The following is a 7,249-nucleotide window of genomic DNA, read 5'->3' as shown; positions in this document are numbered from 1 at the left end:
AGAGTGCTCCTAGCATAGAGAGAGAGAGAATTACAAATATAATGATAATAACAATGTTGTCCATCTATCTACGAAAACATCACCGGCATCCCAAGACTAATTTTTTAAGAAATTCCTGCCCTGGGACGGCTGACCATTTCCAAGAAACAGGTGTTTGGCTTTGTGTGGGAGGGAACCAGAGTACCGGGAGAAACTCCACGTTGCACATGAGAGGATAACACTCACAGTTCTGCAACAGATGGAATTCACAGACCCGCTTGCTGTACTGCTTGATAAAGGCCTTCCTTCATATTATCTGTAGTAATGCTTTCTTGCTATATTTCATCCTTACCCCCATTATGGGTTGGTGAAGCGAGGGGGGCAGGACCGATTCTTCTGTCACTCGACTGATTTCAGGCCATGGGTTTCTAGTGCCGGTGCTCTAAGCACTGCAGCTGCTCCACCCGATATTCCTGTGCAACGTTGCACGTAAGATATTCTATCGCTATGGATTTTCCAGATGATATATTTTCTGAAATGAAAAATGCAATGCAGGAAAAATAGAAAAACTGCCACGACACGGTGGGCAGGTGTGAGATAGAATGGATTAAAATGATCACGACTGAACACCCATGCCGAGCACACCATAGTGGTGTTCACTTCATCTGGTGGCGAGATGTTAACTAACACCTTGTGAAAGACCCAAGGCAGATCCCTGGGTTTGATCTTACAAGAAGCTCATGGTCCACCCTAAACCGCATCCACTGCACAAACCATGGCAGATGCGGATACCGGATGTACAAATGGAAAATGAAAAACTATCCAGTGTGCGACTGTGGTCATCCAGAACAGACCAATCAACATACAATGATGCAATGCCCGATTCCAAATATGAAGGAAACATGACAGGGACACACTGCTCTACTCTTGACGTGGTTATCTGGCTTCACCACCTGAATGTGAGTTTGTACTTGTTACTTTGCACCTATATCAGCCATACGAAAAGAATAAGACGAAATGATAGGGGAGGGAGAGGTAGAGAATGGGAAATGGAGAAGCGGTGAGGCTTTAAGAGAGGAACAGAATGAGGTTAAGGAGGGGGACTACTTAATGTGCTGGGGAAGATTATTCCAGTGTAGGTGTGCAGGGAGAAGGATTGGACGCAGGGAGATGGAGGAACAGAGAATATTGGGAACGGAGAGGACGAGAGGGGACATGGAAGGAGATGAGAGGCAAGAGAAGGTGGGGCAAGGCCATAGAGAGATTTGAAGATGAGCATCAGACATTTGAAAAGACAATGGTCGTGAACGGGAAGCCAGTAAAGTTGATGGAGGAGAGGCAAAGTGTGAGAATAAATGGGAGATTGAAAATAACTTGTGGGAAGTCTTTTTTATTTGTTGGAGGGGGTGAGGGCTGATGCAGGGAGACCAAGACGACGAGAATTGGTGGTCCAGACGGTTAAAAATGAGAAAATGAACTAGCAGTGGGATAATAGTGGGAGGTATTAGTGATATAGTGGACGTGGCAAGTTATTAATTTGGCGGATCTAAATGGTAGTGGGCTGGGTTAGTGGTGGAGTGGGGGCTACGACTGGAGTGGGCAGGGCTAGTGGTGAAGTGGGTTGGACTAATTGAGGAAGTGGGCGGGCCTTGTCGCGGAGTGTGCGGGTCTAGTCGGGAATGGGCATCTCTAGTGGTAGAGTGGGCGGGGCTAGTGGGGGAGTGGCTCTGTGTACGAGTCTGGACGTTTTCGTGAGTCTGTAGCTTTGAGTTGATATACGAGCCTCTTTGTGAGTGTGTTTGTCGAAGCGAGACTGTCTGTGTGCCTCTGTGCGAGTCTATGCACATGGCCTGGCACAATCGTCGTGGTGATGTCACCGCCACTTAGTGGCGAATGGCGGTTGTTATTGAGTCTATGCAACCCTGTACGTCTAGCTCAGTGCGAGTACATTTCGCTGTTTGTCTTTTTGTATCAACATGCGTCTTTATATATCAATGTGAGTCTGTGGATCTCTGTGAGTTTATGGGTCTGTCTGAAACTGAGTGTCAGTGGAAGGCATTTGACTGGTAAGCCCTGTGATATCCACTTTTGTGGGCCACTTTCTAACACAAATGCTTGCACTGCATCATGATATATCCAAACAGATTATATTATTAGTCTCGTGACACCATTAGTAGGTCGATGAAAGTATTGGGTACAATATCAAAAATATGCAATAATATTGAAACCTTTAAATGGCAACGCCGCATGAGTAACCAGGAGAGTCCTCTTGTGAGTTACACCGAGTTTGTATTCTCCAGCACGTAGTGCATGCGAGAAGTTTGAATGCTTGACAAGCAAGAGAAGGAAGTGGAGTGAGCCATATGGAAATTTACTAAACCTCCTGCACCAAAAGCTCAATGCGCTGAAACTGAGAGCGCAGGAGTGGGGGTCACTGGGAGTCTCTTCTCTGTTTCCGTGTTTCATCATCACCACCTACATCACGGCTACCCCCAGACACAAATACAACACAAATCCCCCATATACAGTACACACACACAAGGAAACCATACACAGATCCCTCATGTAGTCTACACAGGCTGTTGGGGAAAGTGCAGTTAGTGAGCACCTATTCAGGCTGACATGGCACACGAGGGTGTGGTGTGGCCAGTGCCATGCTCGGCCACCTTTGTCTCCGCACTGCTGATGTTTACACACTGCGATGGGTACTCGGTTAAGGCTGAATATACACACTAAAAGCAGAATCTGAATATTTATACTGGAGTAATCCAATGAGTGGAGTCAAGACAGGACAGGAAGTTACAACAACCAATATAAATACACGATAAGAGTGCAAACTATAGTAAAGGTGAACAAATCACTTAAAAATATGGAAACAAAATAAACTCTGTTTTATCATACCAGGTAAGGCCCAGAGCTATTATCTTGTTTTTCAGAAGCGACCTGGCCACATATAATAGCTCGAGGAAGTGGATTACCACTTGAAATTTATAGTAGCAAAATAATCTAAACGGATGTTTCTAAATGTGGAGGGAAAAACTGGAGGACCCAGAGAAAATCTCCATGTGTCCACGGAGAGAACTTGAACACTCCACATGTACAGCAGGTATCAGGGTCGGACCCCCAAACTCCTGCATACCAGCCGAGGAAGATAGCATCACACCACCGTGGCGTCACTTAATAATACATAATAGCATGCAAGTCCAAATTACATCAGATCCCAAGCTTTGGAAAGGCAGTAAAACAACAGCAATACACATTTCCAGACCACACCGAGACAATGACAGTCTCCCAATAAAATTGTACATTTAAATTTAATTATTGGTACATTTTCTGGGTTCTTTCGGTAAAGTCACGTAGAATGGAAATAAAAAAATAAAGATAAAACAATAAAATAAAATTCTCCCTCAACGTTTCGGCCACAACACAAGTAGCCTTCTTCAGGTGAAGAAACAGAACTGTCGGGACAACAGCGCTTCAATGAACACTGCTAAGCTTGGCAGCGTCTTTTGGAAAACTACCCATATGGATGCTTACTTAAAACCGGATTCCCACCACCATCCATCCCAGAAGAATTCCCTCATCAAGACTCTATACCATAGAGCCCAATGCATTTCCGACCAGGAACACATTGCCAGTGAACTCGAGCACGTACACCAAGCTCTCAAGGCTAATGGTTACTCCGACTACACAATCCACAAAGCCATCACTCCAACCAAGAAGAAGGATCCTCTTGAGGAGCCATTCAAAACCATCACCTTACCCTACATTGCGGGGGTCACAAAAAAGATCCTGAATAAACACAAGATCCAGGTCCGATTCAACACAGTACATAAAATCCGTGATCTGGTTCCGTCTGTAAAATATGTGGTTCCAGACATAGAGTACCCGGGCGTCTACAAACTAAGTTGCCTCTGTGGTAGCAGCTACATTGGAGAAACCAAACGACATATTTCGGACCGCATCCGTGAACATAAAGCAGACTTGAAGCACAGTAGGACGAATACCTCAGCCGTGGCAGATCACTGTTATAATTCAGTGGGCTCACATGACATTGACTTCTCCAAGACGGAGGTTCTCTGCAAGCCATCCGGCTACCATGAGAGATTCGTTCATGAGGCCATCCACATATACAAACACAGACAATTTCAACCGAGAAGATGGATTTTGGCTTTGTAACCATTGGAAAGACGTTATAAACCATTTCGGTTCTTGATTGATTGTATTTTACGGTGACTTTCAGACCGCAGTCCATTCGCTGGCACTGCCTCTTAGTACCTTTCACACGACGGTCAATGGTATGGTTTTTAGCATGTTGTATAATAATAAATAGTATAACAGTGTAATGTTTAACATAATTCATAAGGCAATATATAGTATCGTAATTGTATAGTGAATATACAGCAGTGTTGTATAGAGTAGGGTTGGTAGAATAATACATAGTGTAATATTACAAGTCTAATATTTTATAGTCTAAAGTATAGGGTAGTGTATAGTAATGCATTGTATAATTCAATGGTGGGGTTTGTCTATGGCAGTGTATATTACGGTGTATAGTCGTGTAATATATATAAAAAAAAAGTTTAATTGGAGGCATATCAATATAATGCATAATGTTAGAGCTTACATTGGGCTGTATATACGATATTATACAATGTAGTTTAGATTGGAAGGTTGTAATGTATAGTAGTCTAGTTTATAGCATAGTTGTAATGCAACACAGGATAGAGCAGCGCATCATGGCTGTTTCTCTTTCTCCCCCCTCCTCCGTTCCGAGCATAGATGGACTCGTCCGACTGAACAAAGCTTGCCGCTTTCCGTGGTGCTAACATTGAAAAGAAACCGCTACTTTTTTCGTCATAGAATTGTAATGTATAGTAACTCATTGCTAGTAGCTCAGCTGATTGGATAGTATATTGAGTTTATTGATAATGTTGATGTATACTCTTTAGTTATATTTGGTAAAGTCACGTAGGTAAAAATAAAATAACAAAAATCACGACGTTTTGGCCACAACACAAGTGGCCTTCATCAGGTGAGGGACTGGACTGTCCAGAGGACAGCGTTGGAGTGAAGACAGCCAAGCCCAGGTCGCGTCCTTTAAGCTGTGTGGGAGGAAACAAAAGACGCCTTGACAAAGGAATTAGCATAAAATGATGTACTGGACCGGCACGGTTGGGGAGGGGGGGGGGGATTTTACATAATGTTGGTGTGAAGGGAAATAACCTGCTTTTAAAGTTTGGGATACCACTACTTGAAAAAATATACTGTACCATTGAAAATTAGTATAATGTTTGGTTTGATTTAGAGCATCTTTCCAATGATTGCTTAATTTGAAACCATCCTCTCGGTTGAAATTGTGTCTGTGTTTGTAAATCTGAATTGCCTCGTGGACAAATCTCTGATTAAAACCCGTGGGTTTGCAGAGAACCTTGGTATCGGAGAAAACAATATCGTGATCACCCACAGCGTTGTAAGTGATCAGCTACGGCAGAAGAATTTGTTCTGCCGTGTTTCAAATCTGATTTGTGCTCGCGAATTCGGTCAGAGACATGTCGTTTCGTCTCCCCGATATAGCAGTCACCACAGGTGCAGCTCACAGCTTAAAGGATGCGACCTGGGCTTGGCTGTATTCACTCCAACGCTGTCCTCTGGACAGTACGGTCCCTTCACCTGATGAAAGCCACTTGTGTTGTGGCCGAAACGTCGTGATTTTTGTTATTTTATTTTTACCTACGTGACTTTACCGAATAGAACCAGAGTATGGATCCTTGCAGTCACGAAAGCTTCAAATCTAGAATATTGATGTAGTTTATATTTTAGTTTTTTATCAGTTTACTATTTGGTATTCATTATACAGTGTAGTGCATACCCAGTTACTTTACGTTAATAGCTCAACTTATTGAAGAATATATTGAGTACATGTATTATATTGATGTAGTTTATTCTTAGTTCTTTCACATCGGCTTATTGTATGACAGTTGGGTAGTTGCAGTTCTTTAGCGTCAATATACTAAATGCCTCTGTTGATATGTAAACTCTGACTTTAACATAGCTACTTCCGTGACCAGTTACATGCTAATCTCCCAGTTACATGCTAATTTCTGACTTTAACACTCTGCTAATCCAACACATTAACACAGCTAGATCAATGATAAATTCTTCTGTTGATATGTAAACTCCTTTGTCAAGGCGCTCTGCTCCTCCCACCCAGCTTAAAAGACGCCGCCAAGCTTAGCAGTGTTCATTGAAGCGCTGTCGTCCTGACAGTTATGTTTCTTCACCTGAAGTAGGCTACTTGTGTTGTGGCCGAAACGTCGTGAGAATTTTATTTTATTATGTTTTATTTTTATTATTTTTTTTCCATTCTACGTGACTTTACCAAAAGAACCAAGAAGATGAATCCCTGCAGTCACAAAAGCTTTAAATCGAAATTTATTGATACATTGTTAAGCATTCCGAGGCTGTTGAAGTGCTGTTATTCGGTATATAGATATATGTTGACATAGAAATTTGAAATATCAGGTGTATTTTTTAACCTGTTTTTTTTACCTGGATAGCCTAATTTGCAAGTGTGACCTGACACCAAAAAATAAAACTAATAAATTAGAGCAATGAAGCAAAGAGAAATCAGAGCAAAAACAACTTTAATGCAAGAAATGAACATTCCACAATCATTAAATTTCGATTTAAAGCTTTCGTGACTGCAGGGATTCGTATTCTTGGTTATTTCGGGAAAATTCTCACGACGAAATGTCGTGAGAATTTAAGTTAAATTTTTATTATTTTATTATTTCCCTTCTACGTGACTTTACCGAAAGAACCAAGAATATGAAACAATCATTAATTAAACAAAATAAATCACGTTACAGTTGCAACACAAGCGCCCGTCTTCAGGTGACAATCGCGATAGCCGCGATGTCTGCTGCGAGCAGCACGATGTCTGCAGCAGACACACCAATTGAAAGTTAAAATACATACATTTTAAACAGATATAGGGTGACTATCGAAGTCATACGTAAAGTGGCTAGGATATGTGCATGTTGTGTGATACACACCTCTATGTACGCACCAGTGATGTGCGGTGAGGTCAATGGCTGGGGAGGCACTGGCTAGTGTCAGAGCCAGATTCACATAGAGGGCGTGGCCTCACGGAGGGGGGCGTGGCCTCACTGAGGGGTGCGTGTTAGACACGTCCCCCTCAGTTATAGCTGCCTCCTCTGGTGCTTTTTCATTGCAATTTCATGACGAGACCAGCGAGCCTAAATAT

Source organism: Petromyzon marinus, unplaced genomic scaffold, assembly GCF_048934315.1.
Source record: "Petromyzon marinus isolate PM22_M1 ecotype Great Lakes invasive population unplaced genomic scaffold, UKy_Petmar_22M1.pri1.0 PM_Scaffold_100, whole genome shotgun sequence".
Taxonomy (NCBI): Eukaryota; Metazoa; Chordata; class Hyperoartia; order Petromyzontiformes; family Petromyzontidae; genus Petromyzon; species Petromyzon marinus.
This window is presented reverse-complemented; position numbering follows the sequence as displayed.